Source organism: Hylobates moloch, unplaced genomic scaffold (assembly GCF_009828535.3).
Source record: "Hylobates moloch isolate HMO894 unplaced genomic scaffold, HMol_V3 SCAFFOLD_27, whole genome shotgun sequence".
In the NCBI taxonomy this organism is placed as follows: Eukaryota; Metazoa; Chordata; class Mammalia; order Primates; family Hylobatidae; genus Hylobates; species Hylobates moloch.
In genome coordinates this window covers 2,099,103-2,121,865 of record NW_026652302.1, presented here as the reverse complement: position 1 = coordinate 2,121,865, position 22,763 = coordinate 2,099,103, and the positions used below count along the sequence as shown (strand labels likewise).

The following is a 22,763-nucleotide window of genomic DNA, read 5'->3' as shown; positions in this document are numbered from 1 at the left end:
AATGGAATTTTTCTTTTATATTATCTTTGCAGGCTGGCTAAGAAAATTTACAAATAATCTGCCAAGTCACAAGTCATTTTATTAGTGAAAGCCAGCATGTAAAGCAATGAAAATGCAGTATAAAAAAAATTAAAGGCTTAGCTGATAGCACCAAGATACTAAGCAAATATACATAAATACAAATCCCACGATCTTGCCCTAAGGAATCTATTTGTCTTATTTTCTTTCAGCTTCTAGCACAGTGTCTGAACATGATAGCCACTCAATAAATATTTAACATATTCTGGTAAAGTAAATAGAAACATTCAGAGAAAATAGCTAAGCCCAAGTGTGGTTAAGGCAAATTTTCTTCATTATTTTCTTTTTTCTAGAAGCCAGAAATGGTTTCTGTTCAGCAAATCCACACCAGCAATCCTCTCACAGCAAATTTCCAAGTAAGTTTTCTTAAGATGTTGTGTGGAGAAATTTACTGTTCGCAGTCGTTAGAAAGCATTTTGATGAGGCAGACCACAGCTTCTTGAGAGGGATATGAAGTAACCTGAGTTCTGCACAACAAGCTCTTAACTGTACCTAACTGCTTCTTGCAACAGGGTTTTTGGTGAAGAACAATTCTCCAAGGAAGAATAAACGTGCAACCATTTTTGCATAATGAGTTCTTCTCCTGATAGTATTTGTAGCATAGACACTTTATAAAACTCTAACTCTTCACCATAAACACTTAAAAAAATGAACTCTTAAACGCTTCTTTTTCTAGACAAAATATAAAATTGAGACCAGGAATTCAAACTAAACTGTAGGACTAATTCATCTAGTGATACTTTGTAAATTCTTTTTCTTCCCTTCACCCTCCAAAATGTGATAAACCATGAGTAATTTTCAACTTGAACGAAATAAGTTAAGGGGGTGTGGCAGAGACAAATGATAAATCTGAATTAAGACTAAAACACAAACACAAGGTCTGGAAAGCATTGCTGTTTTCCTTCCATTTGTTTAAGTGGATGAGTTGTATGTTGTGAACCCAGGAAGGAACACAGTAAGCAATGTGATCATGATCCAGTTACAGTCAGAACCTGGAAAAGCCAGGAGCCTTTCCCAGATAGGTAGAGACAGGAACCACCAACAGAAAGGCTTTTCCAAGCAGAGAAAATGCTGGTGCAAGAAGAAAAGGGCTCAAAAATTACTGAGCTAGAAAGATCAAAGGTGATAGATCTCAGAGATGGGAATGTGAGGAGTGTGAAAGAGATAGCTTACTGTAGGAAAATAGAGGAAAATTAAACATAAATCTGTCCATTTCAAAGAGAAATCCATGGGACTCAAGACAAGGAACCTAACTACAACATGGCTGGTAGTGACCCAAAGCCCTCCCCATCATATTTTGTAGTTCCTGAGGGCTTATCCTTTCAAAACGTTTTATCCGTTGCCCAGGCATCTACTTTACAGTGTTTATTTCACTCCATGTCAACCTAAACAGGAACACTTGGCATCAAGCATTATCACCAGTTTTCATAAAAATCACACTCACCTGAACATTTCTGAGTTAAGTAGAAATCTAGTAATCATCAGAGCTGACAGAAGAAAAGATGAAAAGATAGAAATCCACACCACACTGCATTTTGCCATTTGACTGGCTTCCTCTTACCTTCCTATCTTCTCCTCCCTTTCAGGAGCAAAACAACAAAACACACTTTCTTGTCTACTCAGAACAACTTATCAACACCATTGAAACCTTTATACCATTAACATTTAAGCCTCTGAATTTTGAAGCTTAAGCATGGATGGAAAGGTTAACTGAAGTATTGACAAGTTGAAGGAAGGAGAGGATAGTTTTAGAAGCAGCTTTTTACCAGTAATTGTCAATGCTTTCTTCCAAAGTAAAACATGTGAATATCATGTTTTTACTTCATTACATGTATCAAATTTCATAGGTATCTTCTGTCATCAATAAATTCTTAGTTTCAAAGAATATTTTGAAAATTCTTATATGACAAGATATAAACTGATGTAATATGCCAAATTTTATAAAGTTAATATAGATTTATATTCTTCAAAATGATTTTGGAAAAATACACTAAAATATTAAAATATCTCTGAATGATGAGATTGTGGGTAATTATTATTTCTTTCTTTAGAATCTTCTGCAAATGTTTTATCAGGCAGAGGAGTTGTTTTTTACATCAGAAAGAAAAATATAAGTGTTATTTTTAAAGATGTCTTAGGGTCACACTCAGCAAAATTGTTTTGATAATAAAGTGATATATGGTTAGTTTGACAGAAAGCAGATGAGGGCATTGCAAGTCTTCCTTTAAATGTGAAATACATACTACACTTGTTCTTGAAACCCAAGCAATTTTTTTCTTTGAGACACAAAGTTTAATAGGAATTTGATTTCTCCTTGAGGAACTCAATCCTTTTCAGAATTTAAGTGCACACCTTACAAAATTAATACATTAAGTGAAAAAGAAAATGAGAAAGAAATAACAATATATGAACTAGAGACACAGCAGCATATTTTTGAAAGTCTTTTAATATAAAATTTTATTATGACAGGTTTAATCTAGTCATCTAGTTATGGGACTTGGCTAAAATCTTTTAAAATTAGGTAAAATGATGAAATTCTACCTAAGAGACATCTTTTTAAAAGATTGTTTTCTAAAAGCATGCTGTATTATGATGGTCTCACTTTTATACTTGTTGGTTTGTTTCAGTGAATTTCACAAATATTGATGATGAAGGTGTCAACTGTAACTTCTCTTCCTATCTCTGAAATTGATATCCTCCATACTCTGCCTAAATCCCTTGCTAATATGGAAATAACTAGCTGGGTATCCTTAATCTTTAAAATAAACATATTTAGGGTATCATAGTGCCATTGATTCACTTATTCACATGCTCAACAAATATATATGTTTAATATATGCCAGACAATGTGCTAGGCTCTGACAGTAACGAGATGAACAAGAAGAGTCCCTGCCCTTAAATACTCCATATTCCATGGAAGACACTCAACACATTGGTAGGAAACCAAAGCTACACAGTTCCTTGTTTGCCTTCAGCCCTTAATTCTACAATTAATGTATACTTTTCACTTTAAAAAAATATTGCTACTGTCTTGAAAGAATCAAGCCTAATTTCTTCCCTCCTCCTTTTCTTTCTTCCTTCCTCCCTTTCTTTCTTGTATAAACTCTATACCTGCACAGTGCGGTATGTTAGCCACTAGGAATTTGTGGCTATTGAGCACATGCAATGTGGGTAACCCAAACTGAGATAAATGGTAAGCATAAGAAACATACCTGATTTCTATTAAAAAGGAATATAAAATATCAATAATTTTTTACATTCATTACATGTTGAAATTATATAGTGGGCTGAATAAAATTGTTAAAATTAACTTCACCTGTTTTTTACATAGTTTAATGCAGCTACTAAACAATTCAGATTTATTTATGTTGCCTACATTTTAATTCACTAGTGCATTGCTCTAAATGCACTCAGTTTGTTACTCCGGGTGGGGTGGGGGGCGGAATAGAGAAGCCTACCTCTTCTCAAAGCATATTTGTTTAAAGCATGATGACATATGTTTTACTGTTAGTTGTCAGTTGAGGGTCAGTTCATGTGAACAAGCACACACAGTGCTGCCCGAAAACAATTGTGTATGGGTCACTGATAGTTTTCGTGTTATATGATGATGATTCTAAAATACAGCAGAAAGTAATGACCCACCTCCATCTTTTTTATCTTTAGGAATAGGGTGGGAAAAAATTTCTTTTCTGCCTTCATAACTCATTTCAGATTACAGAAAATATTTATAAAACTCATCAACAGATCTACTCTTGTACTTTTTCTAATTTACACTTAATTGGGTTACTTAGTATTTTAAGTACAAATTCTAAATACATCCATATATATCCTTACACTAGAGTATAACCTCTTAGTATACATACAATGACCATGAAAACAATAAGAATGAAACATTACTTCTATCTTCTCCTTATAACTAGAATAAATCAAATTCTCTTCCTATTTGCTGTGATTCAGGGTTAGTATTTGCAGTTTTTCTAGGTTAAATGGATAGAGCTTAATGAAATGTCAAAATCTTTAAAGATTCACAGCACATAAAAAAGGACATTTTCAGCAAGAAATTATTTGAGTAATACATTTTCATTAAATGTATTCAATTTTTATTTAAAAACAGTAAAATTTTTAAACATTTGTTTTAAAAATGTATAGTGCTTATATTTTTCTCATGTATAGTTTATAATTTCTGCTGCATTATAAAATATCCTCTATGACTTATACCATGATCATTTCTACAATAGCATGTCTCTAAGATAACAAAGGTGCTCCTCAAATAATTTTGCATGTACAAAAAGACCAAAACACTCCTCGGTGTCATCTTACCAGAATCTATGCTCATTATAAGTCTCACCTTAAATTACTTTGAAATAAACCATAATAGCAGGCAATATAAAACATAACCACACCTTCAATGTATAAAAGGCACATTTAAAAGGAAACATGTATGCATACCCTGTTGTCTGATGGAACAATTGTATTTAATATTAGATCATAAGTCAATCTATTTGGTTTTTTTTGACACAGTCTCTCATTATCTTTCTCTCTTGAGAAGTCCAAAATGTGATTCAGTCATTGTAAGCCTGATCAAAATATTACTTTCATTTGTATAAGATTGAACAGAAAATGACAGTTTATTCATTTTATGTATTCATTTCAAAATTTTTACTGAGCATCTAGATGCTAGACAGTTTGTTAGACCCTCCAAATATGAGGAGCAAAATACTATGATCTTTGTTCTCAAAGAACACAGAGAAGGGGAATTAGACATTTCACAAATAATCTCACAAATAAGAACATAGCTCCACACCATGAAGAGCGCAATGACAGAGAAGTGCAGCTTTTATAAGAACGTGGAAGGGAGGGAAAGGGGGTTATTTAGGTTAGGGAAGTTAAGGAAGGCCTCTCTAACGGCATGACTAGTTTCACTGGAAGAAGAGTAGGATTTAGTGGGTGAATTGTCAGCATCTAGACAGAGAAAACAGTATATGCAAAGGCCTCCAATGCAAAAGAACCACATGCATTTGAGGTATCGAAAAGACTGTGGGTAGCAGATGCCACCTGAGCCAGGGGGATGATGGAGATAGGGCTGGTGAGATGGACAGAGGCCAGATCATTCATGGTCTTATGTGTTATTTATTGAGACAATTGGCACAACCTGAGTGGGGTCTGAAGATTAGAAGGTAGTAATGTTAATTTAGTGGTGTCTTAATCCATTTTTTGTTGCTATAACAGAATACCTGAGACTTGGTAATTTATAAAGAGAAGAGGCTTATTTAGCTCATGGTTCTGCAGATTGGGATGTATAAGAGACATGGAGCCACATCTGCCTTGCTTCTGGTGAGGGCATGTGCTAGGTCAAACCATGGCGGGAAGGTCAAAGGGGAAGTGGACACATGTGAGAAGGCAGAAAACATGTTATTATGAAGGAAACTTACATTATAACAACCTACTCTAGTGGGAACTGATCCAGTCTTGCAAGAGTGAAAACACACATGGTCATAAGAATGGCACCAATTCATTCATGAGGGATCTTCCCCTATGACCAAAACACTTCCCACTAGGCCTGGCCCCGTCACATTGTGGATAAAATTTCAGATGAGCTTTGTGGGGGACAAACAAACCACATCTAAACCATAGCAACTGTTTTTGATGGTTGTATGTTGTATTTCATACATGTAGAAGGATGTCCTTGTTTGTAGGATATGGGATATACACATTGAAATATTTAGAGTTGATGAGACTTTGTATGGGTAACTTACTTTCAAATGGTTCAGTGAAGAAAAAAATTATTTGTATGTTACTTTCAACTTTTCAGTAAGCATAATATTATTTCCAATTTAAAAAAGAAACAAAATTGGATAATGAAAGTCCCTTTCTCCTAGTCATCTGTTTTCCATTTAGAATTAAAACAAAAAACTGAACAGAATCATGTTAAAGTATTTAAGGAAATTTAATCTGTGGGACAATTTATCATCCTTATTAGACACAGATGGGTATGTTTCTCTTATAGCCAGAAATAAGGTATTTGGGAAGAGTTTTTTTTAATCCAGCCCTCTAACTGAGTTTTCCACAGACAGACTTCACTGTGTGATGGCTTGAGACAGGGAAAAGGAAAAACAGGTTCTGATTGGGTGACCAGCTAGAACAGTAGAGGTTGTCTCACGCTTACCCATAATACTTGTAGAACAATGGAAGCCACTTGCCAAATGTTGGAATAGTTTAAAATTATAAAGTGAGCTAATAAACTGATAAAATACATCATATCCTCCTATCTTGACAATATACCATCATAGCCATCGAGAGGGTAAATTTAGAATTTAGAAATAAAAATTCAGAATTCCAACTCCTTAGAATTCTCTGTGGAATATGGATGTCAAGGGAATGTGGCTCACTCGCCTTGGCTTGCCACCTCAGGTTCCTGCCCACATGTAAAGGCTATCTCTCACCATAGTGAATTATTGTAATTCTATGTTGCCTCTGCATCCATTTTGAATATAAGCTGGATTTCCTCACACAGTGTCCAGATCTACATCTCCTCCCAGTTTCTCAATGTGGTTGATCCAGATATCTGCCACACAAAACTGCCTCCTGGTAATCACATACCTATGGGACAGCTAGGTATAGCCTCCTTGACAGGCCCTGCTGATGCTCACACCCCACATGGACTGTGCAGATATGCCACAGTGACCACTTCTCAGTCACAGAGTGACCTCCTGGAACTGGACCCTGATTGCTTTAAACCCACCAATTAAACTCTTCACAGGAAACATGGTTGGATAACAGTGCTGGACCTAAAAAAGGTGTTGGCCCACGATTGCCTCTCTCTCCCTGCCTGAGCTCCCTGACCAGCGTGCCTGTGGCCTCCAGGTGTGTTGTCTACCCCCCAGGACCTGTTAGTAGGAGACATTTTTATTTCCTTCTTGTATCATTCTTAATCATTGAAGAGGTGGCTCTTCATCTTAAAAATCCTAAATTAACACACACACACACAGTGTGGACACCACCACAAAAAAATAAAAACCTGCTTTCTTTGCATCGCATTTGGGTGTAGGAATAAACTGTATTATTCATTCATTATCCTAGTGATTCTCTTGGGCTTTTCATCATGTTTTTTTTTTTTTTTGCATAACATTTCCGACCTTCTGATAAATATATGCATTCACATCTAATGGTGTTAAACATAATAAACATTAGATGTTGGCTAAACATCTATGGTACTGTTTAGATAGGTTTTTAATTTATTTTCTTTCTACATAATAAATGTGTCTATTTTCAACTTTTGTTGTTCTTAAGTCTTTAAGTTCTAGTCAACTTTACAAATTTCCTTTAGAAATCATATATATTATGTATGAAAGACTCAGTATACAAATACACAATGGCTAGGCCATATATAAAAACAGAACTCTGGCTCAGTAACCAGCTCAGGAAACTATCCTCTTATCTACAGTAACCATACCAGGAAGCCATTCTACTATCTGTAAGTTTGACTTGTAGGAAGTCAGATGACTATATCTAGCAACCAGCCCCGGAGGCCAAACAATAACCCCTTTAACAATCAGCCCAAAGCAATCAGGGGTTGATTAATAACTGACAGCTTCCCTAATTTTTGTCCTGGCTGCCAACTTAGGACCAATCAGAGAAAGCCAAATATGCTCCCTTTGCCAATCGCAGGGATGTCCCACTTCTAGTTAGCCCTCTGACAACTTCCTCATGCCAATAACCTCCAATCAGAGGCTAAGTGAAGATCTCTTTCTTCCATAACAATGCTGTCACTCCTTTGCCTCCCTTTGAGTCTCTACCAAAACACAAGTGATGGTTGCTGATTTTTTTTGCTCTAACAAGCCCTGAATAAATAGCCCCTGCTTATTCTCATTTGGTTGGTCTTCATTTATTTCCACATGTAACAAGCAGGCAATGATAGTTTTCATGCTTAATATCATTTACTTCAATGAAGCAGCTGGCAAATTTAACAGTAACATATGTTTGGTTAATATATATGTATTTATAATTCACTGAAATAAATTAATATTTATCATTTTATCATACAAATTTCAGTTGGACTTGTTTCCTTTGTAGAACTCGCTATGGCTAGAGTAATAATGGAATTTAGACTGCTAAAGGAAAATATTCACAAGGCTTCATTCATTTCCGGAGTTAGCAATGAAAGCAAACTTTTCAATAGTAATTCATGCAATTTTAGATTCTTTGGTTTTGCACATAAAGATGAGTCATCACCAAAGAGATTTTTATGTAGTAAAAAATATATATAAAGGCTTTTTATATAATTTTCTTAACAAAAGGGCATTAAATCTGAAATTATAATTACAGAAAAAGCATTTGGTAAGTGGAAGAAAACAGCATGATACTTAGAATCACAGGATTCTAACAGTCAAAATTGAAAAGTGACATGAGTTCCCAGATATCTTCTCAGTCCTTATGGTAAGCTCTTTATGATCTCTGTGACATGAGGACATTTTAAAATTCAAGCCATGAATTAAAAGTCATTCTGAAGACAAAGTAACTGGTGAATGCTAATTCCAGTGTTTTCTATTTTCTGCAGATAGCAGCAAAGCCATTTCCAAATTGCAGCAGTCTAGCCCTCTCTCCTTAAGCACATGTCTTCTCCCAGCCTTCCAAATCTCTCCCAAGCTCATTTTTTCAACCCCTTCCTACTTCCACTGTGCCAATATTCCTCAAATAATTGATTTTGGCTGTGTACATCAGAATCATCAAAAGGTGCCTGTGAAAATGCAGTCATGGGCTCCATTTCAGTCCTTCTGAATCAGAATCTCGGGGGGTGGAGCTCAAGGAATTTCTATTTTTACAAGCACTCCAGATGAGTCTATGCATATCTGAAGTTGAGAATGACCGTTTAATGTAATGATCTACCTCAGAAATCTCATAAAGTATCTTAGATTCACAGATAGTCTGATATATTAATGAAAGCAAAATATTTTTTCTTTGGTTTCTTTTGAAATTCAATTGGCTTCTCTAACTTCTGTTAAGAAATATTAGACAGCTCACCATCATTCCATAGCTCAGGAAGAATAAAACCAAAGTTTTCATACTTGCCTAAGAGGCTCCTCTCCTTCTCGGTCAATCAGTGGCACTGTCTCCTAGTTATCAGCTATTCAAAAGAATTTAAATGAATAATCTTTGACATGGGCTCTCATGTTTTAAATCCAATTAGTCACTAACCATGTAAATTCTCCCTTCATTAAGAGGCTGACTGTTGCCAAATCCATTTTTAGGTTGAAAACCATTACCTGAGCAACTACTGTGTGCTAGGAAATGGTGATATAAAGATTAATCAGACATGATCCTTGCTTTGAGATCCTCACAGTGTAACCAGAATGAGATATCATAAATAATCCTCCATGCTAAGTGCTGTGGTACCCACACATCAAAATTGCTGAGTTCACAGAGAATGAACTAATTAATGATTCCTATGGGGTCTGTGAAAGGAACAAAGAGGAGGCAATATTTGAGCTGATACTTAAAAAACTAGTTCACCAAAAAGATAGTGAGAAAAGGACACTCAAGAGAGAAACCAACAGGAATAAGAACACAGGGATTTAAAAAAAAAAAAGAGGATTGGACCGAAGGGTCCTGCCTGTGTGCTGGGGAGTGACTGCAGTGAAGCCAAAAAGGTGTTCTGTTGCAGAGGGTTTTGCGTGGCATGCCAAATTGTTTAAACTTATTCTGTAGGCAAAGGGAGCCACCAGAGGGTTTCATTTTCTTTTTTCTAATTTTTATGTTTATGAAAAATACATACATATGATTTTAAAATTCAAATACTATTGCAGTCCTTAAAATAAAATCAGTATTTCTCTGTTTCACCTCTTTCCATCCCCAAGTCTTTCCTCCCTCAGGCATCCACGTTGTACACTTAAAGCTGTTTCTTTTAGGATTTACCTTCACATTTCAAAATAAAATGGAGCACTGAAGAATTTTCATTATAGAATCAACAAGTGCTAGTATCAAGTCTTTTCTTTTGGCCCATTTCTTCTGCAAAGAGGAATTATCTGGTCTCCCATCGAAGGGCATAAGCCTAGTTGCCAAGAGGAAGGAGACTCAGATATCCTACTGGGTATATAGACTCTGCCTCTATCAACATACATTCTAGCTACTCGACTTCTCCCTGGACAGCAATCCCTGATGCTTAACTTATCCAGAGACTTCTTTTGACCTGAAGTTATAATAAATCATATACCATCAAATAAGTCAGGACATTAATTTTGGCTTTATTCTTTGAAAATCCCAAGTTACCTACATTTTATATAGCACCTAGACCTGGTTTCTATCAGTTAGATGAGGAAATTGAATAGGACCGGAGTGAGGGTAAGGGTTGGTAAATGCTGAAGTCTTTCAATGCCAGGGTCATTAATCTATAGCCTGTGAGCCAAATCCTATCTACTACCTATTTTTGTACAGCTCATGAGCTAAGAGTGGTTTTTATATTTTTAAGTGACTGGGAAAAAAATCAAATATTTCATGATGCATTAAAATTATATAAAATCCTTATATCAGTGTCCATGAAGTTTCATTGGTGTATGACCCTCTTCAGCTTTTACATATTGTCTATGTCTGATTTTATGCTACACTTGTTTAATTGAGCAGCTGTGAAAAAAGAAAGCCACATATCTTGCAAAGCCTAAAATATTTACTATCTGGCTCTCTATAGAAGTTTACTAACCCTTATTCTAGAGCAATTAGTTGGAGACAATGTCAAGAGTCACAGGTGAGCAGCTTTAGGCTAGGTAGTTTGACTGAAGGTAAGAGTCAGATCCCTAACAGAGAAATTGAAGGGAAAGAAATCAAATGTGTTTTCTGTTCACTGTATTCTCTTTCATTCTTTTTGAATAGTCATTTTTTCTGGTTGGTATTAAGCCTTAGAGCATCAAGCCTCAGCAAATGTCAAATGCTAATAATTCTCCATGGAACTTTTCATTTCAGCTTCTGATCTCACCGTGGTCTATATTGTTATTGTCTACAGCACTTACCATACATATTTTTAATTATCTGTATATGTATACAGTCTGTTTCCTCACATAAATTGCAAGCTCCTGGGTGGCTGAAAAGCAAAACATAAACAAATGATGCCTTACACTCTCATGTATTCATGTATCTCCAAGACCTAGAAAAAATATATTTATGCAAATATGCTCACAAATGTTGAAGATGATAGTATGTTGTGAATTACCTGCACTTTTCTTTCTCAGGGAAAAGAAAATAAATCCCTACAAAAAATGTTTCCACCTTGTAAGAATTCCAGCTATATAGATTTTTGACAGGGCTGAACCTATTAGATACCAGTCTGGGAGTCTGTTAAATACGCAGTAAAACATGTGTTTCACTGGTTGAACTGGCTGAAAAAAGACACATTTGGAGCTATTTTGATTTCCTTCTCTTTGGGATTCCAGTCCCACCTCCTCCAACCCCCACATGCATACATGGGCATCTTACTCACTCCATCCAAGTACATTTGAATCACAGAAGAAACTTTTTGATTGTGAAATAAAAGCAGAGAATAGTTTTCAAATGACTATGTGCTGAGCCATAAAGTGAAAAGAAAAAAAATGCAAAAATACTTCTAGTCAACATAGCTTATATTTCTAATTTTCACCCAGGACGCTAGAGGAAAGAGTGAACCATAGTTTTCATTTAACTCACTAAGACCCCCATATGGCAGTGTTAACCTTTTCCCTCTTGTGTCTTCAGTGTTATTTAGTTGATACAAATTGTTCTCATTAGGCCGGGCCCTGTGGCTCACACCTGTAATCCCAGCATTTTGGGAGGCCGAGGTGGGCAGATCACCTGAGGTCAGGAGCTCCAGACTAGCCTGGCCAACATGGCAAAACACCGTCTCTACTAAAAATACAAACATTAGCTGGGCGTGGTGGCAGGCACCTGTAATCCCAGCTACTTGGAAGGCTGAGGCAGGAAAACTGCTTGAACCTGGGAGACGGAGGTTGCAGTGAGCAGAGATTGTGCGATTGCACTCCAGCCTGGGCTACAAGAGTGAAATTAGGTCCCCGCCGCAAAAAAAGAAAAAAAAAAAAACAAATAAATTGTTCTCATTAGGCCGTTAATGGACTTCTGGCTGGTAATCTCAATTGGAACTGGTTGTAGCCACTCACTGTACAAGTGACCAAGGTGCAGTTTACTGTGGTTTAACATTTGGAAGGAAAGGAAGCAGGCTTATAAATGGTTCTGTCTGAATTGTAATTCTGAAAATTTAAGAGATCTAAGTAGTATCACAGATTTCCCTTTTTGGTATTAGATGAAATAATTGAAGATATTATAAAACCTTAACCACTAACATCATCTGTATATTGTGTGAAGGAAGCTTTGGTATACTCGACTTTAAAACACTTCTCTAAATTGACATACTAAAAGTCAAGTTGCAAGGAAGAGAAAGCCGCTAGGCCAAGGGGACATGCACCAATTGGCCAAACAGAATGCAACAGAGCTTCAAAGGGTCTGAGACAGACTTTGAGGAATAACAGAGGGGGAAAAGCAAATTGGCAATTTTTCATGAAGAAGATAATAACTTCATTAAAATCTTGCCATCACTTCCCCTTTGGTGCCGGCAGACTGATACTAAACTGCTGTGGAGACATTTTCCTAGCATGGGTCACAAACAACATTGAAGGCAACATAAATTTAGGATACTTGCTACTTTGCTAATCACTTTGGAACTCAAATGGGAGGAAACATTTCTTCATTAATATCAAGAACCTGATTCAAACTTCTAAATATAACAATGAGCACAGAGAGGATTCTCCATAGTAACATTGAAAATCCTTCATTGTTTTAATCATATCCCCAGTCAGGTTATAAGTTGCAATAATGAGCTGAGAACCTGGCATGTGGTACAGGCTGGGTAAATACCTTGATAGTGAATATATGAATGAACCAACAACTAAATACCCGGAGGTTTGGGTATATGACTCCACAGATCCTAACAGTGCAAATGTTTTAAAAGCATAAAGTACTTTGTATATATCATGGACAAAGGTAAACATTTTAAAGTTACAGTCCAAAGCATATTTGGTTATGGAATTCTGCATGGGATAGCTCTTGGTGAACAAGTTTCTGTTTTGAGACAGGATCCCAATCTGTTGGCCAGGCTGGAGTGCAGTGGCGCTGTCTTGGCTCAATGCAATGTCAGCCTCCTGGTGCTCAAGTGATCCTCCCACTTCGGCCTCCCAAGTAGCTGGGACTACAGGATAGCATCACCGCACCCAGTTAATTTTTGCATTTTTTTGTAGAGATGGGTTTTCGCATTTTGGCCAGGCTTGTCTCGAACTTGTGAGCTCAAGCAATCCACCCCCTTTAGCCTCCCAAAGTTCTGGGATTACAAGCATGAGCCACTGTGCCCAGCCACTGAGCACATTTCTAATCATGGTAAAAATAGCAGCAGCACATTAGAGAAACAAGTTTGCCCATTTCTTGTCCAGCAGACATTATGAAATTAGTGTCTATTCTCATGATTACTCTGATGGATACTATTTTTTTTTTTTTTTGGAGAATCAGTAATTTTTCATCCTTGGGAGAAAGAGGGATTTGTGATATTGCTACGGAATCTTTTTTCTCTTCATTCTGCTAACATTTTGGTCTTCCCTGGAACAGTACACAGATGAAAATATTTCTTTTTATTATTGTATAGTGTGAATAATAGAACCCAGAACTTAGAAATTACACTGTTCTCCATGAAAGCTGAGAAACTTGCTTGAGGGCACACAGAAAATTAGAAAAGGGCCAGAATTAACTTTTATGTTCCCCATAAAAGTCTTAATGTTTTACGTTTTATGTTTTAATCTGTCTCTTAGTTCTTTTTTGCTCATGATAATGCTCAGCATTCATCCCTTAATTCCTCTTGGATATGCAGCAGGAATAAATGCCTTTCTAATCTAAAAGCCCCCCCTTCTGAGATTCTCTTTTACAAGTTGCAACAATTGCTTTGTTTCCATTTACTCCTTGAACAATGTTTTTGTCCAAGTACCATGAAATCAAATGTTGAAGTGACCAGGCAGGTAAAATACAGAAATGAAGAGGAACCCATGTAGACAGGATCGGAGTGACCCTCAACCCATTTCTGGGAGACCAGATGGTGGGGACTACGGGAAGCTGGCGACACAAGCCCAATGTAAAGGCTCTAATTTTCGGAGAGAACAGAAATTCAGGTTCATATACAAGGCTTTTAAATTTTATTGTGTTTATTTTGGTAACTAATTAAAATGTAAGATACTATAAAGGCCAAAACCAAAGACCAAACCAGGCTTGTCTGTGGGCTGTCTCTACCACAGCTCACTTCCTTTTTATAGTGCCAGATTCAGCTGCTGGGGGGCATTTCACTCTGTATTTGAACTGGCTTCTAATGTATCGGCAATAAATCACATTAAAGTAAATCTAAGAATGTTCTCAGTAATGCCAACATAGATGGATTAACTGTACAGCCTCCCGGATGTCCGTTTATCGGGACAACTAATTTTATATTGAAAGGTAGTGTTATATACTAGTTAATAACATAGCCTATGGAGTCACATTGCATGAGTTTGAATCCAAGCTCTGTTACTTACCAGCTATGTAACCTTGGACGAGGGATTTAATTTCTTTGAGGCCAAAGTTTCGCATCTGTAAGATGAAGATAATGACAGTTATCATGGCAATTATATAAATATATATACACACATAGATCTATAGTACTTAATATCTAAATTAGCAATATTTATTTGCTATTATTCACAAGTCATAGTGTTGTTGAAAAATAACAAAATTTTACATGTTTATGTCTCACCATATAAGGCCTCAGATAACTTTCTCCTTCAGACAGAACATGTGGGAGAATAAGATCCCTGTGGCAAAATCCCATTCTTTGTCCTTAGCACCAGATGCCATCACTTCTTGGAAATGTCATCATTGCATATTTCTCTGAGAAGAGATATAGAGTGAATTTTTAAAATACTAAAAATACTAGGAGTTAATAGCATGTCAAGCTATCTTTTTGCTTTTCTCTTTTTGGAGATCATCCATTTTAAAGTCAGGGACATTCTGTTTCAGAGTTGCAAGGCAGAAAAATCAAAGGACTTTTATTTTCCTCTTTTATGGGTTACTGAAGCATGAAACTTATTGACAGATGCTAGTGCTAGATATAAGCTGCCATGCTGTTTTCCCTAAGTTCATTTTCACATTAAGTTATTCTGGCAGTTTTAATTATTTAAGGTACCAAAAACCTTTTTAAATGCCTAGAAATGGAGAAAACAGAAGGTCATATCAAATCTAAATCTATTTTACTTAATCATATAAGTTTGTAAATAGTAACTGACACAAAATTCATTTTTTGTAGCATAAATATATTTGCCCACTGATGAAACTCGAGATGTGCTCTGCCCTTCAATGATTATGTAACTTTATTTCCTGTACTCCTACAAATACATAAAATTATAGGACCTACGTTTTCATTCTACCAAATTCTCTCTTTCCAAAGCAGAAGACCATCACGGGTTCTCAAAAATAATTCTGGTTGATTTTATGAAGATTGAGAAGAACACTTATTTCCATTCTGCTCTCACAAAGTGCTGTTAGGAAGTGGTCTTATGCTCATGCAAAATCCAACCCAGAAGCCAAGAAAAGCAGACATGCAGAAGCACAGAATCTCCCAAGATGGGAAGGCACATTAAAAATAACAGTCTATGTGCATGCTTGCACACATGCATGCGCACACACACACACACACATTTAACAACAGAATCAAAGCTCAAAGAAATGCTACACAAAATCTATAACTGGGTGCACAATGGCTCAAACCTAATGTTAACTGATTAAAACAATTTTTCTATCCTGTACTATGTGTTTAGGAGCTGCTAGGCATATATCAAAATTGGATAATTTAGAACATAAACTGTTTTCCTCTCATATCTATTTCAGAATTCTCAGAGTTTCTCAAATATGATGGGTAAACCGCCTGCAGAAAAATCACCCAGGGCCTTGTTAAAACTGGAGATCCCTGAGCCCAGCCCTACAAGATGGAGAGGAGATTTAGAATTCAGGAGCATGTTGTTTTAATTCAGAACTCAGGGAATGGTTATAAATATTAAAGTTTGAGAACCACTGACGATCAGGATCTGTTATGTACATTAACACAAGTGGAATTATTGTAATAGAGACAAACACTTCTACTTAATATACTCAAAAAATTATATACTTTAAAAATCTCAAACCTGACTTCTTAAGCTGCTTTAAAGAATTGTTTATCTGTACATTCCAAATGGGCTTTCACATATTTGCCCTCAGTGATTTCTCATGTAGCTTTGAATCCTGGAGAACTACCCAATAATTAGTCTTAGAAACCAGTGAAGGTGGCCGGGCACAGTGGCTCACACCTGTAATCCCAGCACTTTGGGAGGCCGAGGCGGGCGGATTACCTGAGGTCAGGAGTCTGAGACCAGCCTGGCCAACATGGGGAAACCCCATCTCTACTAAAAATATGAAAGTTAGCCAGGGGTGGTGGCAGATGCCTGTAATCCCAGCTACTTGGGAGGCTGAGGCAGGACAATTGCTTGAGCCCGGGAGGCAGAGGTTGCAGTGAACTGAGATTGTACCATTGCACTCCAGCGTGGGTGACAGAGAATTTTTTTTTTTATTTGAGACTGTCTCACCAAAAAAAAAAAAAAAAGAAACAAAACTAGTGAAAGCATTTAGCTTATTTTGGGTGTAAGGAGTTGTCTTTTAGTGTGCTGAAAACAGAAGTACAGCAAGCTTTTAATCTTGCAGTGTTTCTTAAAAGAGACTTTAGATGCTAGAGCATTTCAAACCAAAAGAATAGCAGAAATTTTCGTCTAAAGGTAATGTTTTTGTATCCCACCATTTTTATTACCCTAAAAGAAAAACCATAATTAAAATTAAGCACTAATACAGGTTAGATTTTAAATTGTATATCATATTTAGAAACATGACAGCTTTTAAAATGCATTGAACCAGGACATGGTGTTTCAAATATAGAAGGTCCACAGATAATCAAGAATTCTAGCTTAAGTTTGGCACTCTTCTTTGTCCTGGGGCCACTGTTTCCCATCAGTGTCTTTTGGTAAAAACCTGGTACTCTATGCACTCTAGAGGTGAATTGGGGTTTTTTTTCAGGTTTGATTTTAAGACAAAAAAAAAAAATCCTATATGTTTTAATTTAAAACAATGATTGGTAAATTCTCAAGGATGCATGCCCAGTGTTTCATTGCAAGGGTGCTATTCCTCCTTGTTTTCTGAAAATGCATATAATATTACATTGCTCTTGTATTACTGCTATGGGGTACTATCTCTGCATATTATATTTCTAGTATTCGTAGCTCATAGTTCATGATTCTTAATATTGCCACATTGGAGTTGTTTTCTCAATGACAGCCTTTTAGTCAACTAGATGCCCTGCCTTCTACTATACTCATGATGTCTTACAGTCAATTGTGAATGTATTTGGAACAGCCAAAATTAACTTAATAGTCTAAATAGCTGAAGAAGTTAAATTTATTCTTCTGAACTAATGTCAGTAGTCCATTTAAGATACTGTGTATCTGTAGTGTTCATCATACATGTTTTTATTACTTTCCCATGTATTTCTTGTACACTGTCATATAATATAATATCTATATCTAAAGTCATCTTACATTTTCTTTGCCATTATATTAGGACAGAAGTGGTATTTCAATAATAGCTTTCTGTAAATGTTTGTGGAAAGAACTTAAACTAGGTAGGGCTGGTTAAATGTATCCTAAATCTGTGCTTGATTGGTTCTACAGGTTTCATCAAAACATTGGTTAAAAAGTCCTGTATCTAAAATTTTGTTGGGAAATTAAGGCCAGGAAAATGCTATCTGATTCACTGACATTTAGCAGGAATTAATGACCAGTAACAACCAATCTGCCAGGAGAAAAATGCAAGGAACCAGGTTCTTTCATACCTGGGGCGTTATGCAAAGAAATGACTTGCTGTGAAACTCTACACCTGGGACCACATTTTACACCTGGTCAGCTTCACACTTCTTATCAGCAGTTCCCTTCTCCAAAGCCCATTCTGGGTCAAAGAACAGAGCTAACATTTACTTCTATATCTAATTTTCTTTGAGCCCTTATTTTGTGCCAGGAGTTATGCTAAGCTCTTTACAGTACCATTTGCTTGTATAATTATTAAATCCAATTTTACAGTTGAGAAAACTAAGATCCTATGCTTTTAAGGACCGTGGCATATAACTGGAAGCATCCTTTCTTGTGTAGACAAAACCAACCACCAGCGGTATATCTTTGGAATGAGAACTCACTGCAGTCAACCCTTGCCAATAATTCTACTGTCAGATATTGATAAAGGTTTCTTACATATAAATCCCCAGCATTTTCAAACTGTACATTTGATTGTTACAACTCCAAGATAGGCATGAAAGAGATTATGATCCTTACTTTAGGAATGAGATAACTGAAGGGAGAATGCCAGTCAATTGACTTACACAAGATTATATAACTAAATAGCAGAACTGAGTCTAGAACCTTGGCCTTCTGATGACTCATCTAACGTTTTCTAGCAGAATCCCCTTCAAATAACACTTTAATTTCTAGTCCTTCAGTTCCTATGTCTTAGAACTTTTATGAATTTTTCTAGAAATATATATCTATATGGAATACAAAACTGAGCTGAAAGGAAAAGGTAGAGAAACAAAGCAAAAATATGAGCTTTGAACCACATCATAAACATAAAAGAAAACATTTTCTGAAATACTAGGCTTGAGTCCTCAAAAAATTGTAAGGCTGACCTTCAGAAGGCTAGTTGCTAAGTTCCTTGATTTTTTTTTTTTTTTAAGAGGGAGTCTCGCTCTGTCACCCAAGCTGGAGTGCAGTGGTGTAATGTCAGCTCACTGCAACCTCCATCTCCCAGACTCAAGCAATTCTTGTGCCTCAGCATCCCAAGTAGCTGGGATTACAGGCATGCCACTATGCCTGGCTAGTTTTTGTATTTTTAGGAAAGAGTGTTTCACCATGTTGGCCAGGCTGGTCTTGAACTTCTGACCTCAGGTGACCCACCCACCTCAGCCTCCCAAAGTGCTGAAATTACAAGCAGGAGCCACCATGCCTGGCCCCTAGTTCCTTGATTTATAATTTATTTAATAGCATTATTTGAGACACAGAACACTTTTTCAGCTTATTTTTGCCATTCTATGCTGACTGCAGAAAGAATTGATTTGCGTATGATCATTAGTTATCAGTCATTGTATTCTGGACTGTATATGAAAATCTTCATCTGAGTCAAAAAGGAAAATCAATTTGTTATTTTTAATTTTTGAAGATAAAAATGTGCAAAAGACCAGCACCACAATTCCAATGGTTACTTTATTAATCAGTATCATTTGGGTTATTATAAAAATTATAGTTAAAAAGAAAGTTAAAGTATGATATAAACTTTCTTTTCTCTGACATCTACAAAGACTTCTGTACTGAAGTGAATCAATCCAAGCTCAAATTCATAAGACAGCTGCTTCTTGCTCAGTTAGGTTGAATGGTTTGTTCCATTTCTCTCCAAGCATCAGTTCTACACTTCTCTTTGAAGATTCACTTTTATTGTTCCTGTTTTTTCCATATTCTGTCTGATTTTGTATGTGTAAACTTTTTTTTTTTTTGGTCTTTTTTCCCTCCTAAGGCATGGACTCTGGACCCAAATTTCCATGCTTTACAAGTCTAGCACTCATATTTACCAGCCATAATTTTGTCTCTTCATTGAAATTTTCAAGACATACCAACTAGTCTCAGCCTAGTCTTTGGGCATGTTCTAATCAGATGTGATAATCATGGTGAAAGATTTATATAAATAATGCCACTAAAGCCCATTAAGTCAGGATAATACCTAAAGAAAAGAATATGAGCCAGGCAAACACCAAAAACATGTCTACTGTTAACGTTTATCAAACATTATCCTAGTTACCACGATGAAGAAAAACATAGGATTTCTGGAAATACACAGAACATACATTTAAGCCACATCAGAGACCATCATGTAAAGTTTCTAAAGGAGGTAACATAGGAGCTGAGATTTGAAAGATGAATGGGTAAAAAGGAAAAGACAACGAAACAAGGAGTTTCACACAAAGGAATTAACATGCATAAAGATGTATGAAATAGTTTGGCATCTTGAAAAAACTACAGGTATTTCAATATACCTATTCATAGCTCTCTCGTGTCTCTGCTTGGAGAATAGCATAGAAGTTTGAGGCCAAAGGTTTCCTCTTAAGTGAGGGAGAAGTTGCACATAGTCCTAATCATATCCTATATGTGAGAACCACCAGGTGTCTATGTCAACTGCAGTGGGGTCAGGAAATGTATTCCCTAGCTTGCTTGATACAAATCAGCTAAAATTCTATCATGGAAAAAGGAATTTCTAGCAATCCTTGCTATAGGACAGTAGCTGGGGAGGTTAAAGCCAGGGAAGTGTGGATTAGATAACCTAGGAAGAATGAGTAAACTGAGAAGAAAAGGACAAGGACATAACTCATGTATCTTATTAGTCCTTTTCAGGCTACATGAGAGACATCAATTGGATTCTAGATTCCCTCATCTCTTTAAAACTTCAGGAGACATATTTCTTACCTTGCTTTTTTCTTGAGCTTTTGGTGACATGACTTCCAATTGTCTATTTCATAACATATAATACTGTGGTGAGAAATGACCCCAATTCCAGTTATATTTCCAGGATTATCACCCCCACCACTAACAGCATGCTGCAGCTTTGCCTTCCTGACCTTCTGCTTTATCTACTGAGGAGATCAGCTGAAGCACATAGAAAGCGTATTATAAAACCTTTGCATAACAGATGATTTGTAGAGACAACTAGTAGATTGGCTAAACCAGGATTATAGGGGTCTGAAAAGAATGATGGTTTAATATTAACAAGATAAAATTTCCTAGGCATACGTGCTGTATAGTTTTAAAAATCTGAATTCACAAGAGATAGAAGATCTTGCTCAACAGTCAATATGAAAAGACCTTGAGTTTTATTTAACCACAAGATCAATATTCAAGAACACTATGATACAATTGCTAAGAAAGTAAAGCAGTCTTAGGCTTTATTAAATTGTTAGCACGTATGACAAAAAACAATGGTACACAAAACATTGTATACTCAGCTCTTAGGCATGCCATTCTCATATTTACAACTTACAATCACATTTGACTTCTTCCGCCTTCCCACCACATCCAATTAATGTCAAGTCCCATTCATTCTAACTTTTTAAAATGTTGTGATCCTTATGGTATTGATCTGGAATTTGAGGTATCAGTATGAATTCATTATGCATAATTACATATTACATACTACAAATATGTATTTGATAGAGTTATAAATGTGTGTGTGTGTGTACATTTCTTAGTAACAACAACACAGTAGCAATGAGCACATCAAACACTCAGATCTATTTCTAAATACCATTTTTCACTAGAAGGGATCTGGGATCCGTAAAGAAATGGCCACATTTAGGGCTGGGGCTTGGAAACTGTAAAAAGTGCCTGGAACATTTTATTGTGCAGAAAGTATTAAAACAATAATGAGGACATGTTAAAAAAATATATACAGAATCCAGTTTAATGGATTTTTTTTTTTTTTTTTTTTTTTTTTTTTGAGACGGAGTGTACTTCTGTCGTACAGGCTGGAGTGCAGTGGCGCGCTCTCGGCTCACTGCAAGCTCCGCCTCCCGGGTTCACGCCATTCTCCTGCCTCAGCCTCTCCGAGTAGCTGGGACTACAGGCGCCCGCCACTACGCCCGGCTAATTTTTTTTGTATTTTTAGTAGAGACGGGGTTTCACCATGGTCTCGATCTCCTGACCTCGTGATCCGCCCGCCTCGGCCTCCCAAAGTGCTGGGATTACAAGCGTGAGCCACCGCGCCCGGCCCCAGTTTAATGGATATTAAAACTGGTGGATGAAATCATGTTTGATGAGCAAGAAGATATTTACATAGTTTCAGAGTAATCTCTTATAAATTATTAATTACAGAGAAAAATAGTAACTTTACAGTAGACTTAGCAAACAAATTTAAATAATCAAAGTTAATGTCACTAATAATTAAACAAATTGACATTTTAGGCCGAGCGCAGTGGCTCATGCCTGTAATCACAGCACTTTGGGAGGCTGAGGAGGGAAGATCACGAGGTCAAGATATCGAGACCATCCTGGCCAACGTGGTGAAACCCATCTCTACTAGAAATACAAAAATTAGCTGGGCGTGGTGGTGCATGCCTGTAGTCCCAGCTACTCGGGAGGCTGAGGCAGCAGAATAGCTTGAACCTGGGAGGTGGAGGTTGCAACATGCCACTAACTCCAGCCTGGGCGACAGAGCAAGACTCTGTCTAAAAAAAATAAAATATGAAAAATACATGAGACAAAGTAGCAAATGTAAAAAGTCACATTTGTTCATTTTTGCTTGCCAAGATAACTTCACAAAGCCCCTGACTCTGGGATGTGCAGCTCTCTGAAAAGACGCTTTGAAGACAAAAAAGAACAGATCACAAGACCCCCGTGTCTCTTGCCTGAATCACTGTATTCCTTAAAATACAAATGACGCTAGTCCTTGCCTCTTCCTACACATGAGATAATGTCTGATAGGGTTAGTGATTGTACCTCTGTATTCTATAACCTTTACACCCAGACCTTCATGTG

At 36.6% G+C, this 22,763-nt stretch overlaps 1 long non-coding RNA gene across 1 annotated transcript; it reads left to right on the top strand.

Annotated features, from left to right (window-relative positions):
* Nucleotides 1-375: 375 nt before the first annotated feature.
* Nucleotides 376-22,455, top strand: LOC131382480 (uncharacterized). Its single transcript, XR_009211995.1, has 3 exons — nucleotides 376-434; nucleotides 6,839-6,967; nucleotides 22,191-22,455. It is a non-coding gene; the product is annotated as an uncharacterized LOC131382480 (long non-coding RNA).
* The last annotated feature ends 308 nt before the right edge of the window (nucleotides 22,456-22,763 follow it).